Source organism: Triticum urartu, chromosome 1A (assembly GCF_056163025.1).
Source record: "Triticum urartu cultivar PI428250 chromosome 1A, HENAU_Tu73, whole genome shotgun sequence".
In the NCBI taxonomy this organism is placed as follows: Eukaryota; Viridiplantae; Streptophyta; class Magnoliopsida; order Poales; family Poaceae; genus Triticum; species Triticum urartu.
Genome location: NC_141873.1, coordinates 418,446,583 through 418,471,251, shown reverse-complemented (window position 1 = coordinate 418,471,251; position 24,669 = coordinate 418,446,583).

Genomic DNA, 24,669 nt, shown 5'->3' with positions numbered 1-24,669 from the left:
TTGTTGCCAAAGGGGGAGAAAAATGTATAGATCATAGGCTTCGAGAGAGAGAGAGAGTGTTGCCCTTTTCTCTCTTGCTTTATTTGGTGGTTTTTCGAACCTTGTTTGCTTTTGAGTGCTTGAGATACTACGTCATTATCTGTGAGACATTGATGATCATGTGTTTGATCATAAGCTACACTTAATGCTTGCTTAATGCTATTATCTTATCTATCTTATGTGATCATTCACTATTCTTGGTGATGAGTGCACGTATTTCATTCTTATCATTTTAAGCGCTCCACCAAGATGTATGTGACAAGGAAGAGTAACCCATGACTCTAACTCTTTGTGCATTTGCAGTCCAAAGCAAATTTTAAATATGCACAAATTTAGGGGGAGCTCTTACTTATCACATACTTCTCAAAGCGACGATATATTTCATGCTTATTATCATTTGTCGAAGCTTTGATCTATATGTTGTCATCAATTACCAAAAAGGGGGAGATTGAAAGTGCAACTATCCCTAGGTGGTTTTGGTACTTCATAACAACATATAGCTCATTGAGCTAATGCTATTCCAAGATGATTATTTCAGGAAAGCTCAATGATTGGCATGGCATGGCATGGATGTGAAAGTGGAACCCTCAAAATGCTAAGGACAAAGGATTGGCTCAAGCTCAAAAGCTCAAGACTCTTCATTTTATATTTTAGTGATCCAAGATCACATTGAGTCTTTAGGAAAAGCCAATACTATCAAGGAGGGATGAGGTGTTGCTTAATGGGCCTCTTGCTTCATGTGCTTAGAGATATGCTCCAAAACCCTCAACTACTTTCCCATATCCACATATGACCTAAACCCTAAGCCAAACTCGGTCCTACCGATTCTTCCTATCCGGCGCCACCGAGTTTCACTTGTCATAAGCCACTGCCAAACCCTAGCAATTCGGTTCTACCGATAGGGATCTCGGTCTCACCGAGATGGGATTGCAAACTCTCTGTTTCCCTTTCGTAACTTTTCGATCTCACCGAAAGAGCGAATCGGTCCCACCGAGATTGCAATGTAAATTCAGTGTTTCCTTTTTATAACTTTTCGGTCTCACCGAAAGAGCAAATCGGTCCCACCGAGTTTGCTTGACCAACTCTCTGGTTAGCTAATTACCAAATTCGGTCTCACCGAGTTTGTGTAATCGGTCTCACCGAGATTACGTTATGCCCAAACCCTAACCATATCGGTCCTACCGAGTTGCATGTCAGTCCCACCGAAAATCTCCAACGGTCACTAGGTCTACATTTTCGATCCGACCGAGTTTGTTGATTCGGTCCCACCGAGATTGGAAAACTGTGTGTAACGGTAGGATTTTGTGTGGAGGCTATATATACCCCTCCACCTCCTCTTCATTCGTGGAGAGAGCCATCAGAACACATACACAATTCCTACTCATATGTTCTGAGAGAGAACCACCTACTCATGTGTTGAGACCAAGATATTCCATTCCTACCATATGAATCTTAATCTCTAGCCTTCCCAAGTTGCTTTCCACTCAAATCTTCTTTCCACCAAATCCAAATCCTATGAGAGAGAGTTGAGTGTTGGGGAGACTATCATTTGAAGCACAAGAGCAAGGAGTTCATTACGTACACACCATTTGTTACTTCTTGGAGAGTGGTGTCTCCTAGATTGGCTAGGTGTCACTTGGGAGCCTCCGACAAGATTGTGGAGTTGAACCAAGGAGTTTGTAAGGGCAAGGAGATCGCCTACTTCGTGAAGATCTACCGCTAGTGAGGCAAGTCCTGTGTGGGAGATGGCCATGGTGGGATAGACAAGGTTGCTTCTTCGTGGACCCTTTGTGGGTGGTTGCTTCTTCGTGGACCCTTCGTGGGTGGAGCCCTTTGTGGACTCGCGCAACCGTTACCCTGTGTGGGTGGAGCCCTCCGTGGACTCTCGCAACTGTTACCCTTTGTGGGTTGAAGTCTCCATCAACGTGGATGTAGGATAGCACCACCTATCCGAACCACGGGAAAAACATCCGTGTCTCCAATTGCGTTTGAATTCTCCAAACCCTTCTCCTTACATTCTTGCAAGTTGCATGCTTTACTTTCCGCTGCCAATATACTCTTTGCATGCTTGCTTGAATTATGTGATGATTGCTTGACTTGTCCTATAATAGCTAAAATCTGCCAAGAACTAAAATTGGGAAAAGGTTAAGTTTTTATTTGGTCAAGTAGTCTAATCACCCCCCCCTCTAGACATACTTTCGATCCTACAAGAAGCCCACTCCCTACAAAGGAAGAAGAAAACTTCAGACTCTGAAGATGAGGACTATGTGGCAGAGGAAGAGACCACTTCCAAGAGAGTTGAGCCAGCTCAAGGCACAAAGCCAGGGCTGAAAATCAAAAGGCCAGCAGGCAGGTAGCCCATGTCAAAGGCAAGAGCCTCAACTGAGAAGCCCACTCCCCAAGAGCCAGTTGCTGCAAAAGGCAAGAAGAGAAAGGAAAGGGTAAAGAAGACTATTGCTAGAGTACTTGGCAAAGCTTCCATCATGGAAGAGGAAGAAGAAGAAGAGGCAGCTGCACCAGCGCCCAAGGCACCCAAGCTAATGGGAGATGCCATAAAATCAGGGGGAGCTCCTTCCAAGGCCAAGCCAGCTCCAAAGCCAAAGCCCAAGAGGAACACACGGAGCATTCCTGCAGCTGAGAAGAACAAGGCCCCAGTGCCTGAGACTGTTGCTGAGGATGAGGAAGAGAATGTCCTTCGGAAGCTCAAGCCCAAGATCCCAGACCACAACGATGCTCATCCTGTGGCTGAGGATATGAAGCTCAGGAGAGACTCAGGGCTCAGGAAGTGGAGAGAAGCAGATCCATATGCTTCTAGGAGAAGGACTGTAGTGGACTACAAGTTTCATACCAAGGAGCAACAGGATTTCTATGAGACTGTGCTGCTAGATAAGAAGCCCATTGTCTGTGATATGCGATGGGTTGATTGGACATATATCAAGGAGAATGAGGAATACTACCCAGGAGTATTTGACAGCTTTAGTGCTTCTGGAGTAGCTGACTTTGTCGGGCAGAGGCTCACAAAGTGGAACGAGGAACTTATCATGCAGTTCTACTCCACGGCACACTTTTATCCAGATGGGCGGATCACATGGATGTCTGAGGGTACAAGGTACCAATCTACAGTGGCTGAGTGGGCACAGATCATTAATGCCCCAGAGGAGCAAGATGAGGACTTGGATATCTATGCCAAGAAAAAGATGGACCACAACTCCATGTCCAACATGTACAAGGAGATTCCGAATGAAGCACTTGACAGATTCAAATTTGGCTCAGTGCATTATCTGCTATCAGGATTGCCTACGATCAACTGGATCCTTAGGCACACCCTTCTGCCCAAGTCTGGAGATCACAAGATGATCAGAGGCCATGCTATCAACTTGCTACATGTGTTTGATGTGCCTCAGAAATTCAAAGTCATGAGCCCCATAGTGGAAACAATTAAGAGGACTGCAGCAGATCAAAAGAGGAGCTGTGGATATGCCCCTCAGATTCAGGAGCTCATCAACACCAACATGGGCACGGGCGTATATTTGTTGGATAAGGAACACCTGCCCATCAGTCCAGATTTCGAGGACAATGAAGTTGTGATGACTGAGAACGAGCCATCGTCTGCTCAAGCATTTGCAAAGAAGGAGAAGGCGAGGAAGGAGAAAGCTGCCAAGATGCCTACTCAAGAGGAGGCATCTGAGTACTTCTTGAAGACCAAACAAGAGCAGCTTGGTTACTTGATTGCATCCACGCTGAGGATTAAGCAAAGTCTGGCCACCCTCACTAAGAACCAGCAGAGCCTAGAGAGGATCATGGAACAGAAGTTCTATGACTTGGATGTCAAGGTAACGGAAGTTCAGTCTGTAGTGGAGCAGCTCCAGGAGGACATGAATGAGAGGAGAGGCAGGACAACGACTCATGCTTTTTCTAGAGTGCCACAAGGCCTGAGGTCGTCTGCCGTGCCAGCTGCTGACACCAGAGCCACCACCTCAGCACCAGCTACAGCCTCAGCTCCAGCATCTACTTCAGCTCCAACTCCAGCGACGAGCATCTACAGAAGCCTTCGTCCTTGGAGTGATCCGGAATCCACCACCACCTGAAGATCAAGCCTGAGCGTTGATCTAGTGCTATGCATTTTCTAGGAACTTTTTGGTAACTTGTTGCCAAAGGGGGAGAAGATGTATAGATCATAGGCTTCGAGAGAGAGAGTGTTGCTTTTCTCTCTTGCTTTATTTGGTGGTTTTTTGAACCTTTTCTGCTTTTGAGTGCTTGATACTACGTCATTATTTGTGAGACATTGAATATCATGTGTTTGATCATAAGCTACACTTAATGCTTGCTTAATGCTATTATCTTATCCTATCTTATGTGATCATTCACTATTCTGGGTGATGAGTGCATGTATTTCATTCTTATCATTTTGAGAGCTCCACCAAGATGTATGTGACATGGAAGAGTAACCCATGACTCTAACTCTTTGTGCATTTGCAGTCCAAAGCAAATTTTAAATATGCACAAATTTAGGGGGAGCTCTTACTTATCACATACTTCTCAAAGCGACGATATAATTCATGCTTATTATCATTTGTCGAAGCTTTGATCTATATGTTGTCATCAATTACCAAAAAGGGGGAGATTGAAAGTGCAACTATCCCTAGGTGGTTTTGGTAATTCATAACAACATATAGCTCATTGAGCTAATACTATTCCAAGATAATTATTTCAGGAAAGCTCAATGATTGGCATGGCATGGATGTGAAAGTGGAACCCTCAAAATGCTAAGGACAAAGCATTGGCTCAAACTCAAAAGCTCAAGACTCTTCATTTTATATTTTAGTGATCCAAGATCACATTGAGTCTTTAGGAAAAGCCAATACTATTAAGGAGGGATGAGGTGTTGCTTAATGAGCCTCTTGCTTCATGTGCTTAGTGATATGCTCCAAAATCCTCGACTACTTTCCCATATCCACATATGACCTAAACCCTAAGCCAAACACGGTCCTACCGATTCTTCCTATCCGGCGCCACCGAGTTTCACTTGTCATTAGCCACTGCCAAACCCTAGCAATTCGGTCCTACCGATAAGGATCTCGGTCTCACCGAGATGGGGTTGCAAACTCTCTGTTTCCCTTTCATAACTTTTCGGTCCCACCGAAAGAGCGAATTGGTCCCACCGAGATTGCAATGTAAACTCAGTGTTTCCCCTTTGTAACTTTTCGGTCTCACCGAGTTCCACTCGGTCTCACCGAAAGAGCAAATCGGTCCCACCGAGTTTTCCTGACCAACTCTCTGGTTAGCTAATTACCAAATTCGGTCTCACCGAGTTTGTGTAATCGGTCTCACTGAGATTACGTTATGCCCAAACCCTAACCGAATTGGTTCTACCGAGTTGCATGTCAGTCCCACCGAAATTCCTAACGGTCACTAGGTTTACTACTTCGGTCAGACCGAGTTTATTGATTTGGTCCCATCGAGATTGGAAAACTGTGTAACGGTTGGATTTTGTGTGGAGGCTATATATATACCACTCCACCTCGTTCTCATTTGATGAGAGAGCCATCAGAACACACACACCATTCCTACTCATATGTTCTGAGAGAGAACCACCTACTCATGTGTTGAGACCAAGACATTCCATTCGTACCATATGAATCTTGATCTCTAGCCTTCCCAAGTTGCTTTCCAGTCAAATCTTCTTTCCACCAAATCCAAATCCTATGAGAGAGAGTTGAGTGTTGGGGAGACTATCATTTGAAGCACAAGAGCAAGGAGTTCATTACCTACACACCATTTGTTACTTCTTGGAGAGTGGTGTCTCCTAGATTGGCTAGGTGTCACTTGGGAGCCTCCGACAACATTGTGGAGTTGAACCAAGGAGTTTGTAAGGGCAAGGAGATCGCCTACTTCGTGAAGATCTACCGCTAGTGAGGCAAGTCCTTCGTGGGCGATGGCCATGGTGGGATAGACAAGGTTGCTTCTTCGTGGACCCTTTGTGGGTGGTTGCTTCTTCGTGGACCCTTCGTGGGTGGAGCCCTGTGTGGACTCGCGCAACCGTTACCCTTGGGTGGAGCCCTGTGTGGACTCGCGCAACCGTTACCCTTCGTGGGTTGAAGTCTCCATCAACGTGGATGTAGGATAGCACCACCTATCCGAACCACGGGAAAAACATCCGTGTCTCCAATTGCGTTTGAAATCTCCAAACCCTTCCCGTTACTTTCTTGCAAGTTGCATGCTTTACTTTCCGCTGCCTATATACTCTTTGCATGCTTGCTTGAATTATGTGATGATTACTTGACTTGTCCTAAATTAGCTAAAATCTGCCAAGAACTAAAATTGGGAAAAGGTTAAGTTTTTATTTGGTCAAGTAGTCTAATCACCCCCCCCTCTAGACATACTTTCGATCCTACAGCTTCAATTCCGTCCGCGATCAAGTCAAGGAGGGAGACATTGAGATTTGCAAGATACATAAGGATCTGAATGTTGCAGACCCATTGACTAAGCCTCTCTCACGAGCAAAACATGATCAGCACCAAGACTCCATGGGTGTTAGAACCATTACTATGTAATCTAGATTATTGACTCTAGTGCAGGTGGGAGACTGAAGGAAATATGCCCTAGAGGCCATAATAAAGTAGTTATTTATATTTCCTTATATCATGATAAATGTTTATTATTTATGCTAGAATTGTATTAACCGGAAACTTAGTACATGTGTGAATACATAGACAAAACAGAGTGACCCTAGTATGCCTCTACTTGACTAGCTCGTTAATCAAAGATGGTTATGTTTCCTGACCATAGACATGTGTTGTCATTTGATGAACGAGATCACATCATTAGAGAATGATGTGATGCACAAGACCCATCCGTTAGCTTAGCATTATGATCGTTTAGTTTTATTGCTATTGCTTTCTTCATGAGTTATACATATTCCTCTGACTATGAGATTATGCAACTCCCGAATACCGGAGGAACACTTTGCGTGCTATCAAACGTCATAGCGTAACTAGGTGATTATAAAGATGATCTACATGTGTCTCCGATGGTGTTTGTTGAGTTGGCATAGATCAAAATTAGGATTTTTCACTCAAAGTATTGGAGAGGTATCTCTGGGCCCTCTCGGTAATGCACATCACTATAAGCCTTGCAAGCAATGTGACTAAGGAGTTATGAGGGACTCCTGGATTAGGGGGTCTCCGGACAGCCGGACTATATCCTTTGGCCGGACTGTTGGACTATGAAGATACAAGATTGAAGACTTCGTCCCATGTCCGGATGGGACTCTCCTTGGCGTGGAAGGCAAGCTAGGCAATACGGATATGTAGATCTCCTTCTTTGTAACCGATTCTGTGTAACCCTAGCCCCCTCCAGTGTCTATATAAACCGGAGGGTTTTAGTCCGTAGGACAACATACAATCATACCATAGGCTAGCTTCTAGGGTTTAGCCTCTATGATCTTGTGGTAGATCAACTCTTGTAATACTCATATCATAAGAACAATCAAGAAGGACGTAGGGTATTACCTCCATCAAGAGGGCCCAAACCTGGGTAAACATCGTGTCCCTTGTCTCCTGTTACCATCCGCCTTAGACGCACAGTTCGGGACCCCCTACCCGAGATCTGCCGATCTTGACACCGACATTGATGCTTTCATTGAGAGTTCCATTGTGCCGTCATCATAAGGCTGGATGGCTCGTCTCGTTGTCAAGGACAACATCACTTCTAGGGGAGCCCTGGTTGTAGGTCAAACTCTCTGACTAGGCGGCTTCGTCATGACCACCCGCTCGGCCGTTGCACCGACGATGACCTCTCGGGTCATCAAAAATAGCCTCCACATCGGCTCAAAATTCACCGAGCAGATTGATACAATGGAGCTCTCCTCTTTGAACGAGCTCTTGGATCGCATCGCCGCTCTGGGAGTCGCTACGGACTACGATCGGATCGGGCTTAAACCCAACCAAAGGGAGATTAACTCTCCGTCGGTCACCCTGTAAGTGCATCTAGTGCCACCCCTAGTTGGTTTTGGAGTATTGACGACAAACCTAGTTGAGGGACTAATGTGTTTGTGAGAATTGCAGGATAACACAGGTAGAAGTCCCCCATTGATTCGGTTTTCCTACCAGAGATGACCCCTAAAAATGTATGAAGACATTGAAGTCAAAGGTGGTAAGTGAAGACATTCACCTTGAAGACTATGACAAGAGAAGACATTGCATGAACACTATGGAGCGCAAAGACTTAGATCTTTCGTAGTTCTTTTTCTTCTTTGTTGAGTCATAGGAACCACCATACTGTTAAGTGGGGTCCAAGAAAACCAGTCAGAATGACTATAGTGATGCTTAACCAAAATCCTATGTCTTCGAGTGAAGACTATGAGAGCGAATCTCATTCAGAGTTGGACAAGTCAGCTTTGCTTGTAGCCCAAGTAAAGTTGCCGTGTGTGTTTGAAATCTGACCGTTGGAACATGTGTCAGTTCCTTAGTGACCCAGGTTCATTTTGGACAAATCAGGCCGGGTTGCCTAGTGGCTATAAATAGCCCACCCCCTACAACCATAAACGGTTGGCTGCTCAGAGTTAAAGTATGGCTTTTGTCGTTTGAGAGCAAACCACCTCGAAGCTTTTGAGAGAGAATTCCTTGAGAGGATAAAGCCCTAACCACCCAGATCCAAAGAGTGTTAGGCATCACTTAAGTCTTCTTGTTTATGTGATCTGAAGACTTATTACACTTGAGGACTGTGAATCCTCCAGCCGGTTAGGCGTCGCGTTCTGAGCATCCAAGAGTCATTGTGGATCGCCGGTGAACGAAGTCTGTGAAGGTTTGGAAGTCTACCTTGAAGACTTACCAGAGTAATTGGGCGAGGACTGGGTGTCCTTAGCTCAAGGGGAATAAGGTGAAGACGAGGTCTTCTGAGTTGAATCTCAGCCTCCCTAACCAGACGTACAGTTGTCACAGCAACTGGAACTGGTCCAACAAATCATTATCTTCAACGAGTCACTGGTTTCATCCTTCCCTTCCCTTACTTATTGTTGGTTCTTGTGAAGTCATTGTACGATAGCATCACCATTTGACTTCACTAAGTGATTACATGTACTGATTGGCTTCTTAACATCTTCCTACCTGATCCTTACTGCCTAGCTGCTATTTGTCATTGTGCTTTCACTTCATTGAATACATGACTATGGTTTGCCTAGTGTAGTCTACCTTCCGCTGCATGATAATAGGTTTATTTCTATCGTTTGTCTTCGAAACTCACATGTTTTGAAGACTTTCATAAAAATCACCTATTCACCCCCCCTCTAGTCGATCACTAGCACTTTCAATTGGTATCAGAGCAAGGTACTCCCTTGTTCTGTGTGATTCGGTTTAACCACCTGGAGTTTTAGCTATGTCGACTGCAGGGATAATTAAAGTCTCCGCTGCATGCCCCGTCTTCGATGGAACTGAATATCCCTACTGGAAGAATAAGATGCGCATGCATCTTGAAGCCATTGATGTCGACCTATGGTATGTCGTCAAGAACGGCGTTCCCAAGGCTGGAGAAGGTGTCACTGGCGCTGATGTCAAGAAGTTCGTTCAACTGGACTCTACTGCCAAGAATATCATCTGTGGTCATCTGACCAAAGGACAGTATGTCCGCGTGAGTGCTTTGGAAACATCTAAGCTAGTCTGGGACTGGCTATCCAACGTCAACGAAGGCGTCTCAACCCAGAGAGATCAGAGAATCAGTGTCCTTCGCAACCTCTTCAACCGCTTCAAGAGAAATGACAATGAGAATGTCCAGCTCACGTTCGATCGACTCACTGACATCACAAATGAGCTTCAAGCCCTCGGCGCTACTAAGATCACCAAGCATGAAGTCGTCAAGACACTCCTGAGATCACTTGACAGGTTGTTTGACACCCTAGCCCTGATGATTCAAGAACGTCCTAATTTCAAGACACTCGATCCGTCTGACATACTTGAAAGGCTCAACACACACGAGTTTCAGCTTTCTGAGAAAAGAGACATCTACGGTCCCAACCATGGGCGAACTCGTGCCTTGAAGGCAAAGGCTGTCTCCTCATCTGAAGAAGAGTCTAACAGCAGTTCTGATGATCCTGAAGACAATGGAAGGGAGCTTGCTATGCTTGTGAAGAAGTTCCAAAAATTCACCAAGAAGAAAGGCTTCCAAAAGTCTTCACTATCAAGCTCAAGGAATGATGAAGCTTCTGCTCATGACTACAAGAAGAGAACATGTCACAAGTGCAAGAAACCTGGCCACTACATCTCTGAGTGTCCACAGTGGGACAATGAGAACAACAGGAAGAAGAAGAGCAAGGAGTATGACTCTGACGACAAGAAGAAGAAGAAATACTCAAAATCTTCTTCCAAGTCTTCCTCCAAGTCTTCATCACACAAGAAGAGCTCATCTGGCAAGGCACGTGCGTTTGTTGGCAAGGAAATGGACTCTGAGGATGAGTCCGCATTTGAGGAGGCAGAGGTGGAGTCTGAGGAGGAGTCCGATTCTGGCATTGCAAGTCTGGCTACAGCATACGTTGCCAAGTCCATCTTCAACACTGAAGAAAATGACTTCATCACCGACACCGATGCAAATGACAAGGACTACTCCGCTCCTTCCTACTGCTTCATGGCACGTGGTGCCAAGGTAAACACACGCACTACTCACTATCAAACATCTAGTGACGATGACTCTAATTGTGTTTCCAAACCCAGCTACAAAACACTTGCTAAAATTGCAACTGAACAATAGAAAACCATGGAACACACTCAAAAACTGTTAGACCAAAGCGATGATCTATTAGACGCTGAAATGACTCGATCTCAGTCCTTAATTGAAGACATAAAAAATCTTCACGTTAAGTATGAGGAACTTGAAAGTCGTCATGAAACGCTCTCAACAGCTCATGAAAGGCTTTCCTATGATTATCTTCAAAGGAAGCAAGATCTTGAGAAATTGAGAGCGGCTCATGAAGATCTTCAAAAAGAAAACGAGTCACTTCGCGCCAAACAGATTAGTTCAGCTCAGGAAGGATTTGAACCACCATGTCTTAAATGTATTGAGCATGATAACGCTACTTCTGTTGCTAAATGTTCTACTGTTGCAATATCTTCAACTGTTGATGTGGAAACTAACCCCTCTGCTGAGGACACCACTGCTATTGCTGATGAGAATGCTAGGTTGAAGACACTGCTTGAAACAGGGATGTACAAAAGTCTCAAAGGGCATCAGACACTATGTGATGTCCTCAAAAGGCAGATCCTGAACCGAAACCCTAGGAAAGAGGGTGTTGGGTTCATAAGGAAAATGAATGCTGATGGCTCTTACTGGAAACCTGAGCAGTACCCCAAAACCACATTGGTTGCTGCAAAGGAACCTTCAGTAGATCCATCCACTCTATCTGGCTTCACTTGTGCTAACCCCATTGTTATGGATGAATCCTTTGATGCAAACTATAAACTGTTTAAGAATCAGAATGGTGAAGTGTTTGCCAGGTATATTGGTACTAACTGCAGGAATGGACCGCCTATGAAGAAGACCTGGGTGCCGAAAAGGTGTTTGGAGAATCTTCCTGTGAATGTCATCATGACACCACAGGTGAAGAAGACAAACCCCAGACCACAAGCCTCATATGGTCCAAAGGCTTCTTACAGACAGAGGACTCACCTAAGTCACACAAACGCAAATATTTTGCAGGGAAGCCATACTCAGGCCTATGAATATGAGCGCGGTTCATCAAACCGCCATGTCCATAAGACCAAGAACTATTCTGCTTATTCTTAAGAATACTATTGTCCACCTGCAAGACTTTTTGCTAGGGCTCCAAAGCCAAAGTTCACAGATGCTGCACTTAGACTTATTGCTTCGAAGCCACCCGTGAAGATGTGGGCGGCTAAGAAAGCTTAACTCTCTTTTGCAGGAAAAGGTCTCTAGCCGAAAACCAAAATCATCTGACACTATTGCTGGGGACCTTAAACATCTTGTAGGGCGCAAGATCAAATGCCCAAATGGTCTTACTATGTACTTTGTTTCTGAATCGCTTGCAACCTGCCCTATCAGTCCTAATCTTGATCTAAGCTTTAATAATCCACTGGTTCGTCAAATGTTTTTACTTCACAATTCTCTTTGTGAAGCCTATCCCCCTAACTGCACTGTAGGGTACGACACCAGCTGCTTCAGAATGGATTATTCATAGTGGGTGTACAAATCACATGACTGGCAAGCGAAGCCTTCTCATGGACTCAACTTTATGTCCATCAGACAAAAGTCACATCACATTTGCTGACACTGGTAAAAGCAAGGTATTGGGTCTAGGTAGAGTTGCAATCTCAAAGGATCAACAGATGGATAAAGTCATGCTTGTTGAATCCCTTGGTTTCAACTTAATGTCTGTCTCAATGCTTTGTGATTTAAACATGATTGTGATGTTTGGAAAATATCGTTGCCTTGTACTAATGGAATCTAACAAGTCTCTAGTGTTTGAAGGGTATCGAAAAGATGATTTGTATGTTGTAGATTTCTCAGCAGGACCACAACTTGCAGTATGTCTTCTAGCAAAAGCTTCTGAATGCTGGCTCTGGCATCGAAGGCTAGGGCATGCTGGCATGAGGAACCTCCACACCCTTGCAAGGAAAAATCATGTCATAGGCATCGAGGGCGTCAAGTTCAAGAAGGATCACTTATGCGGTGCCTGTGAAGCAGGAAAGATGACGAGGGCCAAGCATCCCTCGAAGACAATCATGACAACGACTCAACCCTTCGAACTGCTGCACATGGATCTTTTCGGTCCCACTCATTACTCAACTCTTACTACTACTGCTTGTCTCTATGGCTTTGTCATTGTTGATGATTATTCAAGATATACTTGGGTGCATATAATCTTTTACAAGACTGAAGTGCAGGATGTCTTCAAACGCTTCGCCAATCGAGCAATGAACAACTATGGCGCCAAGATAAAGCACATCAGAAGTGACAATGGCACTGAATTCAAGAACACTGGCCTTCATACATATCTTGATACTTTGGGCATCACACATGAATTCTCAGCTCCGTACACACCACAGCAGAATGGCGTCGTCGAACGCAAGAACAGAACACTTATTGAGATGGCTCGGACGATGCTTGATGAATACAAGACTCCAAGAAAATTCTGGCCTGAAGCCATTGACACTGCATGCCATATCATCAACCGTGTTTATCTTCACAAGCTTCTGAACAAGACATCCTATGAACTCCTTACTAGCAAGAAGCCAAATGTCAGTTACTTCAGAGTATTTGGCGCCAAGTGCTGGATCAAGGATCCACATCACACTTCAAAATTTGCACCAAAATTACATGAGGGTTTTATGCTTGGATATGGAAAGGATTCGCACTTCTACGGAGTCTTCAATCTCTTTCATTACAAAGTGGTTGAAACAGTGGATGTGCGGTTCGATGAAACTAACAGCTCACAAAGAGAGCAACTGCCAAATGTGCTAGATGAAGTTCCATCCAGTGAATCAATCAAACTTATGGGAACTGGAGAAATCATACCTTCTGAAGCTCAACCTGAAGAAGAACTTCTCATCTCCGCACCTAATCAGCTTGAAGACAATACTCAGCCTGAAGACAATCCCTCTAACAATGATAATGATCAGCAAGAGCAAAATCTTCGTCCTGTACATCCTCGTGTTGCAAATGAAGTGCAGATTGAGAGAATAATCGATAGCATCAATGCACCAGGTCCACTCACTCGTTCAAGGGCAACACAGCTAGCAAATTTTTGTGGGCACTTCGCATTCGTCTCAATAACAAAACCCAAGAAAGTTGAAGAAGCCTTCAAGGAACCTGAATGGATTCAAGCTATGCAAGAAGAGCTTCAACAGTTTGAGCTGAATAATGTATGGGAACTGGTTAAGCGTCCTGATCCTCGGATGCACAATATAACAGGCACCAAATGGATATATCGCAACAAGAAAGATGAGCATGGTCAAGTTGTCAGAAACAAAGCTCGTCTCATTGCTCAAGGATACACTCAAGTTGAAGGGATTGACTTTGATGAAACATTTGCTCCTGTGGCTAGACTTGAAGCCATACGCATACTACTGGCCTATGCAAATCATCATAACATACTTCTGTATCAAATGGATGTGAAGAGCGCTTTTCTCAATGGCAAGATTGAAGAAGAAGTGTATGTCGCACAACCACCTGGCTTTGAAGATCCAAAACATCATGACATGGTATACAAGCTCAACAAGGCATTGTATGGCCTCAAACAAGCCCCTCGGGCTTGGTATGACACACTCAGAGACTTCCTGAAGAGCAAAGGCTTCAAATCTGGTTCCCTTGACCCCACTCTCTTCACGAAGAAATATGATGGTGAACTGTTTGTGTGCCAAATATATGTGGATGACATTATCTTCGGCTGCACCAATCAGAAATACAGTGAAGAGTTTGGATATATGATGCAAGAGCAATATCAGATGTCCATGATGGGTGAGCTGACGTTCTTCCTTGGTCTTCAAATACGTCAGCAATGCAATGACATCTTTATATCTCAAGAGAAGTATCTCAAATATTGCCTGAAGAAGTTTGGTATGCAAGACTGCAAAGGCTTCATGACGCCAATGCCAGCCAAACATCATCTGGGTCCCGACGACAATGGTAAAGAGTTCGATCAAAAGGTATACCGCTCCATGATTGGTTCTTTACTTTATCTATGTGCATCTAGGCCAGATATTATGCTTAGTGTTTGCATGTGTGCTCGATTCCAAGCGGCACCAAAGGAATCGCATCACTTAGCTGTGAAGCGAATTCTTCGATATTTGGCTTACACCCCAACTCTAGGATTATGGTATCCAAAGGGCTCAGAGTTTGATCTGGTTGGATTCTCGGATGCTGATTATGCTGGTGACAAGGTGGATTACAAATCTACATCAGGCACATGTCATTTTCTGGGACGATCACTTGTATGTTGGTCTTCAAAGAAGCAGAAGTGTGTATCTCTCTCCACTGCTGAATCTGAATACATTGCTGCTGGATCTTGCTGCGCTCAGCTTCTATGGATGAAGCAAACCCTCAAAGACTATGGCATTCATCTGAAGCAAGTGCCACTCTACTGCGACAATGAAAGCGCCATCAAGATTGCCAACAACACAGTTCAGCACTCGAAGACAAAGCATATTGAAATTCGTCATCACTTTCTCAGAGATCATGTTGTGAAGGAAGATATTGATATCGTACATGTCAACACTGAAGAGCAATTGGCAGATATCTTCACCAAGCCCTTGGATGAGAAGAGATTTCGCAAGTTATGGTGTGAGCTAAATATCTTGGAATCCTCAAATGTCCTGTGATCAGGCACACATCCTAACACTTATGCATATTGATGACTTAGATGTGCAACACACGAGGTAAAGTATATCTTCAATCAATGAAGACATACATTCTAAGTGTGAATACATTAATGTGGAATTTGACTTCGGAGCACCACAATAATTGTGCGCCATGTCTAGGTCTAATACTTCCTATACGGTGGGTAACTCACCACAAAATTCGTCTGTTTGAAGTGTTTTACCCATGGTGTTACATTTGTTGTGTCTTCACATTTGATTTGGCTTCTATCTCAACATGTCTTCATGATTATCTTCATTATGTTGATCATATATATATATACTAGTGTTCTGTCCTCTACAGCATTCACTTATAGCTATGTCTTCTTGTTGAATCCTTTGAACTAAGTGAATGTGATCAGACCCTAACCTCTCTATACTTTCTATCTCAAACTCTATCTCTCCAAATCATATGCATTCTATTGAAACTGTCGAATATCTTCTCCGCGTCCTTGTCAGCGGAAGATACAGAGACAAACATAAAGTCCGTTTTCAATGCTAATTCCTTCACCTGAAACCCGAAGAAGTGGGAACAACCACCCGACAATCCAGGCGTGCGTGGGAACGTGGAACAACCTCCGATATGTTGCATGATGGCCACATGTTCTTCAGATGTGAATCGCCAGGGGCACCTGTGTTATAACGTTGTGCCGTCCCTGTCCCTATAAATACACGCCTTACCACAGTCATTATCCTTTCTTCCACTCTCACATGAACCCTAGCGCCACCGCTAGCCCTCGATGACGCCGGCGACGAAGCACTTAGCTGCCATGACCTCTTTGACGCCATCTTCACGCCGGCCGCGGACATCGTCTTCTCCACCGTCGCCGTAGGTGTCCTCCGTCTCCAAGTTAGGGCACGGATGATCGAACTGCTCGGCCTCCTCTTCCACTCCGTCTAGCAGTTCCTTGTGTGGTAAATAAAACTTCCTTTTTACGACCTCTTTGATCCTATAGATTCGTCACTTTCTACCACAAGCAGTTTCTGTTCACACAAGTTGGATCCACTTCATACTTCATCTCATATTATGCCTAGTATGTTCACTTATGCTTCACAAAGTAGTTAGATTCCTCACTTGTACTGATCTGTGGATTCGTACAAATCTGGAACCAACTCCTTATCTATGAGTGAATGTCTTTGCACAATGAGGTCAATATCTTCTAAACTGATTTATCTTCAAAATCTTCTGAGAATGCATATGACCTCTTCCCCTTCCCTCGCACCTTAATGCTGTCACAGGTACATGTCCGTGGGAGAATCCCTTGGTTCTCATAGTCTGCATTCATTTGCAGAATTCTTACAACATCACATAAATTCCCCCGAAGCCAGTTCCTGTTTGTCCAGCAAGCAAAAGCCCTTGTAGCCTTTGAACGTATTGAAGCCATTCAGTTTAAAGTTCATGGCTGCAGAGAAATCAGGAAGAAAGGGTGGTAGAAAACGTCGAGGTGAAACATCAAGAGATCTGCTCGATGACCTCTCAAAACTGTACAAGACAGATCCAGAAGAGGATTACAATCAGCGCAAGACATGAATCCAATGGATTCGACGATACTGGGCAGAACAGTGGTGTAACACCCCAGATATGATTTACCCAATATGTTTTCCAACTCTTGCCGTTTCCGGCTTTAAGTTATTTTATTTTCTCGGGTTCGGGTTTTTGTCTCCATGTGTTGTTCTCGTTGTCATGCATCTCATATCATGTCATCATGTGCATTGCATTTGCATACGTGTTCATCTCATGCATTCGAGCATTTTACCCGTTGTCCGTTTTGCATTCCGGCGCTTCGTTCTCCTCCAGTGGTCATTTCTACCTTTCTTTCGTATGTGGGGATTGAACATTTCCGGATTGGACCGAGACTTGCCAAGTGGCCTTGGTTTACTACCATTAGACCGCCTGTCAAGTTTGGTATCATTTGGACTTCGTTTGATACTCCAACGGCCAACCGAGGGACCGAAAAGGCCTCGTGTGTGTTGCAGCCGAACACCCCTCCAATTTGGCCCAAAACCCACCAAAACTCTCTCCATCATCTAGAGCGTTCGATCACGATCGCGTGGCCGAAAACCGCACCTCATTTGAACTCTCCTAGCTCCCTCTATGCCCATATATAGAATCCCCTCCTCAAATTCCGGTTCAAGCCACCCCTAACCCTAGATCCACTACTCCTCGCCGTACCGGACACGTCCGGCCTGGCTGTCCGCCGCCGCCTCCGGCCAAGCGGGGCGCGCCATGCGGCAAGCCCGCGCCCCACTTCCCCGCCGACAGCCGCGGCCCGTCGAAGCCCGCAATCGGCCCCCGCGGCCCATCCAACGCCGCCGCCCGAGCCCGCGGGGAAGACCGGATCCGCGCCGCCCGGTCCTCCCTTGCGCCGCCGCCCGCTGTCTCGTCGCCGGTCTTCCCCGATGCCGGCGACCGCCTATGACGCCGCGCCCCACTCCGCTTGCTCCGCCGCCGACCACCGCCCGCCGCGCCGCTTCCTCCTCGCCGGCCGACCACCGCCCGCCGCGCCGCTTCCTCCTCGCCGGCCGACCACCACCCGCCTCGCCGCCCTTCTTCCCCGTCAAGTCCGGCCACCACCACGGCCATTTCCGGCGACCTCGGTGCGAGCTGCTACAGTAACCGCTACAGTGGCCGATCTAGATCTAGATCCGGATCTTGAGGTTGACCTAATTTTGCCCGAAACCCTAGTTCATATTGTCCTGTTCATCATGCTATATCTCCGCATCCGTAGCTCCGTTTTCAGCATATAGCATATCAAAATGTTCGTCTCAGAGAGTAAATCATTTCATTCCATTGCATCATTTTCATTTGAGTTCATCTTGATGCCCGAAATTATGTTGGAAGAGTGCTACTTGAGAAAATTGTCAGATCTGCTCCTCCATTTAGATATTTGTCATTTTTGCCATGATTATTGTGTGCATGATATGCCCATGAGCTCTACGTATGTTTTGTTAAGGGTTTTGTCATCTTTCCAGAGGTGCAACCCATGTATTTTTGTGATGTGTGTGGTGATTAGCACAAGCTTGCAAAGTGAGGCACTTGGTAATGCTGATTTCAGGGACTTAGCATTTCCACTAAGTCCTTGAGCTTTTTATCTCATATGGCCATATGTTCATGTTGTTTCCTAGTGATCCGTGCCTCTTTTGAGGATGATCAGTAAGTATGTTTTGTTAATCGTGTAGTGCTCTATCCATCCATGTCTTTGTTTGCAATTATGGAGCACCCTAGCTTGAGTTAATCGAGCTCTACTTTTTTCATTTCGTGAATTTGGGCAGATTGTCTACTTGTTAGCAATTTTGCCGATGATGTTGTAGTTGATCCGTGCATGCTATGCTATTGTTCTTGCCATGTCTAGTTTACATTTTGGGTACTCTTGATGGATGTATGCTTAGTTTGTCATGACTTGCTTCGTAGTGAGTGCATCGAGCTCGTAAACATGCCTACTTGATATCTGTTTTCAGCATGCTCCAGTTTTCACCAAGTCTGAGAACTGAATATGTTTTTGCCATGTTCACATGCTTGCAATTGTGTTTTCTGATCCCTTTTGGCTCAAGGTCACTAAGGGACTTTTGTTAAGCTTTTTGAGTAGCTCCATGCCATGTTTTACTTTGCCATTTTCAGGTGCTCTAGCATATAGTTTTCATGCTCCGAAGAGTGCTATCTGATCTGAAATTCCAGACAAGTGTTAATTTCACTAAGTCTGAAATCTGTTTTTCATATGCATTTTTGCCATGCTTGTTTGAACCTGTTAGTGGATGATTTGGCCGTAGCTCAGTGCTAGACTTTTGTTAAGCATCATGAATGCATCCCTTCCATGTATTTTTTTGTCATGTTTGAGTGTTGTAGCATGTTCATCTCATTGCATTTAGATGGCTACTTGCTGTAAATCGCAGACCGGTGTCATATTTGAATCGGTTGCCATTTCCAAACCGTAACTCCGATTCCGGCGTTCTTTATATCGTTTTCAAGCGATTTCATCTCATCTTTCCAGTGGCACACTTGAATTTCCACGTTGAGGCCAGGTTCTTGCATCCCTTGTCAAATCTTGCATATGCATTCTGCATCGCATCCCGCATAGCATACCATCTTTGCATCATATTGTTTGAGCTTTGCACGTGGTTGATTGTGTTCCGTTTGCTTCTTTGTCTTGTTTGGGTAGAGCCGGGAGACGAATTCGCTAATGAGGAGCCCGTTGAGTTTGCTTTCGAGGATCCAGTCAACTCTGACAACTTTGTAGGCAAGATGATCATACCCTCGAAATCACTACTATGTTTGCCTTGCTAGATGCTCGCTCTTTTGCTATGCCAATGCTACGATGCCTACCACTTGTTTTCAAGCCTCCCAAATTGCCATGTCAAACCTCTAACCCACCATGTCCTAGCAAATCGTTGATTGGCTATGTTACCGCTTTGCTCAGTCCCTCTTATAGCTTTGCTAGTTGCAGGTGAAGATTGGAGACCGTTCCTTGTTGGAACATTTATTTACTTGTTGGGATATCATTATATTATCTTGTTATCTTAATGCATCTATACACTTGGTAAAGGGTGGAAGGCTCGACCTCTCGCCTAGTGTTTTGTTCCACTCTTGTCGCCCTAGTTTCCGTCATATCGGTGTTATGTTCCCAGATTTTGCGTTCCTTACGCGGTCGGGTTATAATGGGAACCCCTTGATAGTTCGCCTTGATTAAAGCTTTTCCAGCGATGCCCAACCTTGGTTTTACCATTTGCCACCTTGCCTCTTTTTCCCATGGGTTTCCGGAGCCCGAGGGTCATCTTATTTAAACCCCCCCGGGCCAGTGCTCCTCTGAGTGTTGGTCCAACCTAGAGCCCCTTGCAACGCCACCTCAGGGAAACTCGAGGGCTGGTTTTAGTTGTACGGATTGCTTATCCGATTGTGCCCTGAGAACGAGATATGTGCAGCTCCTATCGGGATTTTTCGGCACATTCGGGCGATGTTGCTGGATTTGTTTTAACCTGTTGAAGTGTCTTGAAGAACCGAGATACCGAGTCTGATCGGAACGTCTCGGGAGGAGGTCTATTCCTTCGTTGACCGTGAGAGCTTGTCATGGGCTAAGTTGGGACTCCCTTGCAGGGATTTGAACTTTCGAAAGTCGTGCCCGCGGTTATGGGAAGATGGGAATTTGTTAATGTCCGGTTGTAGATAACTTGAACCTTGACTTAATTAAAATGAATCAACCGTGTGAGTTACCGTGATGGTATCTTCTCGGCGGAGTCTGGGAAGTGAACATGGTGTTGGAGTAATGCTTGCGGCAGGTTTGCCCTCTTTAGTTATGCATTCGCGCTTTGCCTCCTCTTCTCGCTCTCTTTCCGAACAGGATAGCCACCATATATGCTAGTTGCTTGCTGCAGCTCCACATATTTACTTTGCCATACCTATTAAGCTTAAATAGTCTTGATCGCGAGGGTGCGAGATTGCTGAGTCCCTGTGGCTCACAGATTACTATTAGACCAGATGCAGGGCATGATGATTCCGCTCCAGGTGACGCGCTCGAGCTCAAGTGGGAGTTCGACGAGGACTCTCAACGATACTATGTTTCCTTTCCTGATGATCAGTAGTGGTGCCCAGTTGGTGGTGATCGGGACCGTGTCGCATGTTGGGTTATCTTTTATTTTGGCACCGTAGTCGGGCCATGAGTGTTTGGATGATGTAATGTTATTTTTGTACCTTGATTGACGTGACGAGTGTAAGCCAACTATGTTATCTCCCCTTTATTATTTATATTACATGGGATGTTGTGAAGATTGCCTAACTTGCGACATACGCCTTCAATGCGATTATGCCTCTAAGTCGTGCCTCGACACGTGGGAGATATAGTCGCATCGAGGGTGTTACAAGTGGTTCAAGTACAGGTTTGTAACAAAGCAATATGCTGAGAAGAATGCCATCAAGCGAACATGGGGAGACATCCTATACAAAAATCTTCAACCCCGGTCCAGAGATGAAGCCATTGAACAAGGCTTCTATCCCTGCATGGTCCGTGGACCACAGCCTGCGGATGCTGACCCATCGTCACTGCTCTGGTGTCGTGACGACAATCTGTTCAAGCACAACTTCCAGTTTGCCCAGAATTTGGCGAAGTAGAACAAGAAGTCATAGGGACTAGACTTCAACCCTGGTCCCTCTGCTCCCTGTGCAGATGGGACCCGTGATGCCGAACCCAATGTCGTCGGTCCATTCTACAACCTGGAAGGTCTCATCACTCACATCTCTGTTCAAGGTGCCAAAGTGGATCATTCTGATGATGATGCTGACACTGATGAAGCCCCAGCTCCTACTCCAAAGCCGCAGAGGCCAAAGCTGCCTAAAGCTTCAAAGCCTGCCTCAGCACCAAAAATCTCACGGGCGAAGCCACTGGCTACTACACCTCCTGAAGACAGTGTGCAGTCTGAAGATCTGTCACGTATCTCCAAGCCCCCGAGAGTTAAGATGCCTCTGCCACACACCAGCCAAGAACTGACTGCTGCTGCCATTCTGCGCAACGATGCCATTGATCTGTCCAGTGATGAAGATCTTGCAGATGACGCTCTTGAACAACTGATCAAGAGCAAAGAAGAAGCAGAAATCTTCAACAATTTGCCTCTCTTTGACGTGGCAATCATCCACGACTTCATCGATGAGTGGTTTGACACGCCCAACCTCAGCTTGGAAGATCTGCAACTTCCCATTGGCCTCAGTGTCGCTTTCCATGGCGCCATTGCTTCAGAGTTAGCTATAGCCTAGCGCATCGTTGAACTGAAGCAGAAGATTGACTTTGAGAAAGCTCAGTTCAAGAAGCATATGGCCAAGCTCAGTGTGCAAGAGGTCAAGAACTTCAAGATCATGCTGCACGAGCTCAAAGAAGCCTTTCTCAAGAAGCGTGAAGAAGCTCAAGGTTCTCGTGAGCGCATGAAGAACATGGCTGACAAGTGTGTGCAAGCCTACAATGAGGCTGAGAAACGCAAGGCCCTTGGGCGCCCTGGCATTGACCCTAGGATGGCTGCAAAGCAGCAGAAGAAGAAGCCTGCTATGGCCGAACCCAATGCACCAAGGCAGGAAGCACATCCCATTGTCTTCACAAACCAGCATGACTGGCTCAAAGCCAAAAGCCAGGTCTACCGCTTCAGAACTGAAGAAGACGAGGACTGCTGAGGCTGAAGCTAGAAAGAGGAAACATCCTGAAGCCTCTGCTGCTGCTCCCTCCAAGAAGAAGTGGAAGACTAAGAAGGAACGGGCTGCTCCCACAGAGCCCTTAGTTGTTGAACCTATCTCCATGGTCTGCCCTGCCGCTGAACATCAAGAGCGCCAACTGACTGTCCATGAGCCTGCTTTCACAGAGGCTCATGAAGCTGAAGACATACCAGCAGCTGATCCCACCGCTGCTGAAGACATTGGTCACCAACAGGTATCATCAGCGACAACAGATCGAGCACCAACAGGTATCATCGCCTACGCTTAGGATGCATCATGGGCTGATCACCCACAACAACAAGTCACACCACCCCGACAAGAAGAAGAAGACGACTTTGAGGCCCAGCCAACTCCATCTCCAAAGGCATCACCAGCGTCATGCAGGCTTCGCAAAGGACCAAGGTCTCAAGTCTCTGAGTCTGAGGCTAAAACTGCTGAAGACATTCCGGCTGCATCAGCCGATGACACTCAAGAAGAAGAACGTGTCCCTACTCCCCCAACTACTGAAGAAGCTGTTCTCGGGGAGAACGTGTCTATGCCCGACCCTCCAGCTCATCAAGTGGAGGTAGAAAATCTTGAGGCTGCCACCACCAACACCAATGAAGCCACTGACGCTGTCATGGCTGAAGCAAATGTGGAACCTATACCAACCCAAGAACCAGAAGTCAGCGAAGCCAATGATGCTACTGCTTCTGTTCCTGCGCTTGCTGCTGGTCCTCAGTTTGACTATCATATTGAGCATAGGCCTCAGGTACAGAAGCCCATGCCAAGGTTTCCCAGGTTTCCAGGTCCTGCATCAGCACCTAGATCCTTCAATGTCAACGGCTTCAAAGCAGACAACACCTTCTTCAATAGCTCCAAGAACCCCTACTCAAGGGAACGAATATCTTCTGATCGGTTCTGGAGCTATCCACAGCGAAGCTATTACTCATGCATTCTATACAATCAAGGTCGCATCTTCCCACATATGCGTCTTGACACCAAAGCAATTGTCGGTCTGCCCTGTTTGGAAGAAGCTCTGGATTGCTTCAAAGAGGTTGCGTTGCTGCCTTTCATCACCGACCAAGAGCACTAGAACGAAGAGTTGCTGCTCCAATTTTATGCCACACTTCACATACGTGGTTACAACAGAGATCCAAAGACTTGGGTCCTTGAGTGGATGACAGGAAATGTTCATCACGAAGCCAAAGCCTTTGATATCATTGAGCTCATTGGTCTGCCCACTCCTGGAGATCTCTATGAACCTGGCTGTCAGCTTCATAGTGAAGCTATGGAGAGCATCTTTCACAAGCCTGAACTGAACATGAGTCAGATGCTCAGTATGATGAAGCCTTTGCCACAAGATGCTGCATATCCTAAGGAGTTCTTTGTTGAAGACCTGGAGTATCTGCCAAGGACTATCTATCACATTCTACGGCGAACTCTCTGGCCCATCAAAGGACATTCTCCACATGCAAAACTGGAAGGTGCAATGAAGACTTTAGTCGTCTATATTCTCCATGGCAAATGCTTCAATGCACAAGACTTCTTCATTCGCCAACTTGCTGCATCAGGATCTGATCTTTTTGACATGAAGTTCTACGCTCCATGGATAATGCGGCTGATTAAACTCCACTCAGCTATCTCATATCAGCCATCTGCTCACAATCATCGGATCTTTCTGCCTGATGTGGATATGTCCATTGAAGCCATTTATCCAGAGCCTGCCAAGGAACCTCTTAGTCTTCAGAATGCGGAGCATCAAAGTTTCACTCAGAACATTGAAGGAGTTGAAGCAGTCACTCGTGTTTCTCCTCTGGCTGGTACTATACGTGCACCTCATCGTGCCCTTACTGAAGCCACTGAAAGCATTATTGCCCACCGACTCAAGAAGCGATCTCGTGTTCTCAATGACTGATAGCTTCTTGTAGGATCGAAAGTATGTCTAGAGGGGGGGTGATTAGACTACTTGACCAAATAAAAACTTAACCTTTTCCCAATTTTAGTTCTTGGCAGATTTTAGCTATTATAGGACAAGTCAAGCAATCATCACATAATTCAAGCAAGCATGCAAAGAGTATATTGGCAGCGGAAAGTAAAGCATGC